Raw genomic sequence first — 2,232 nt, forward strand, 5'->3', positions numbered from 1 at the left:
AGGACTTTTGTGAGGAATATTGGTGTGTAATTTTCTTATTTTTATAATGTCTTTGTTTTTTGTATCAGAATTATGCTAATTTCATATAATGAGTTAGAGGAGTTCCCGTCTCCTATATTTCATGAATGAGTTTTGTTTTTTTAACCTTTTCAATTATGGTTGACTAACATTTGTATTATTTATTCATTAATGTTTGAAAGAATTCACCATTGAAAACATCTGGCACTTTATTTGTGGAAATTAAAAAAAATATATGAATTCAATTTCTTTAAAGATATAGGGCTACTAAGATTTTCAATTTCTTCTTGGATCAGTGTTGGCAATTTGTGTCTTTTAAGGAATTTGTTCATTTAATCTAAGTTGTTGAATTAATTAGCATAAAATATATTCCCTTATATCATTTTCATGTCTGTAGGGTCTGTAATGATGTCTTCTCATTTATTTATTTTTTAAAGATTTTTATTATAATTATAGCTAACATACAATATTTATTAGTTTCAGGGGTACACCATAGTTATTTAACATTTGCCTACCTAAGTAAGTGATCACCATGATAAGTCCAGCAACCATCTGACACTATACTATGCTATTACAATATTATTGACCATGTTCCCTATACATTACATTCCCATGACTTATTTGTTTTATACCTGGAAATTAGGACCTCTTATTCCCCTTAATCTTTAAATTTTTCAATTACAGTTGACATTCAATATTATTTTGTATTAATTTCAGGTGTACAGCATAGTGGTTAGATATTTATGTAACTTAAGAAGTGATCCCCCTGACTAGTCTAGTACTCACCTGGCACTATACAGTTATTACCATATTATTGACTACATTCCTATGTTTTACTTTACATCCCCATGACTATTTTGTAACTACTAGTTTGTACTTCTTAATCCTTTCACGTTTTATCACCTTGGCCCCCAACCCTCTCCCATCTGTCATTCAACAATTCTAGTCTTCTCTGACATCATACACAGTTATTACAATATTATTGACTATATTTCTTAGGCTATACCCTACATCCCTATAACTATTTTTTTTTACAGGACTTTTATTGGGGAACAGTGTGTACTTCCAGGACTTTTTTCCAAGTCAAGTTGTTGTCCTTTCAGTCTTAGTTGTGGAAGGCGCAGCTCAGCTCCAGGTCCAGTTGCCATTGCTAGTTGCAGGGGGTGCAGCCCACCATCCCTTGCGGCAGTCGAACCGGCAACCTTGTGGTTGAGAGCCCACTGGCCCATGTGGGAATCGAACAGGCAGCCTTCAGAGTTAGGAGCATGGAGCTCCAACTGTCTGAGCCACTAGGCCGGCCCCCCTATAACTATTTTTAAACAGCAAATTTGTACTTCTTAACCCCTTCCCCTTTTTTCACCCACACCCTCAATCCCCCTCCCATCTAGCAACCAATAAAATGTTTTCTGTATCTAAGAGTTTGTTTCTGTTCTTTTTGTTGACTTTGTTCTTTAGATTCCACATATAGGCAAAATCTCATTGCATCTGTCTTTCTCTGTCTGACACTCCTTTCAGCACGATATCTTACAGATCCATCCGTGCCACCACAGATGGCAAGAACCCATTCCCTTCCATGGCTGAGCAATAGTCCCTTGTATATATGCACCACCTCTTCTTTATCCATTCTTCCATGTATGGTCAGCCAGGTTGCCTCCACAACTTGGCCACTGTAAAAAATGCTGCAATGAACATATAGATGTACACATCCTCTCGATTTAGCATTTTGGATTTCTTTGGATAAATATCCTGAAGTGGGGTTACTGTGTCCTTCTTTGTCTCTTGCTATAGACTTTGTTTTAAAGTCTGTTTTTGTCTGGTATAAGTATTGCTACCCTGGGTGTTTTTGTTCTTTTCATTTCCATTTTCATGCAATAACGTTTTCCATCCTTTTACTTTCCATCTCTGTGTGTTTTTCAATCTGAAGTGAGTCTCTTGTAGGCAGCATATGTAAGGGTTTTGTTTTCTTATCCATTCAACCTATGTCTTTTGATTGGAATATTTAATCCATTTACATTGAAAGTAAAGTAATTATTGATAGATATGTAGCTATTGACATTTTATTATTCATAATTTTGATCTTTATTTTCCATTTTAAAGAAATCCCTCTAACATTCCTTGCAATACAGGTTTGGTGGTATTGAACTCCTTTAGCTTTTTCTTATCTGGGAAACTCTTTATCTGTCCTTTGATTTTAAATAATAGCTTTGCTGGGTA

The sequence above is a fragment of the Rhinolophus sinicus genome, chromosome 14, assembly GCF_057876585.1.
Source record: "Rhinolophus sinicus isolate RSI-liver-muscle chromosome 14, RSI-T2T, whole genome shotgun sequence".
NCBI lineage: Eukaryota > Metazoa > Chordata > Mammalia > Chiroptera > Rhinolophidae > Rhinolophus > Rhinolophus sinicus.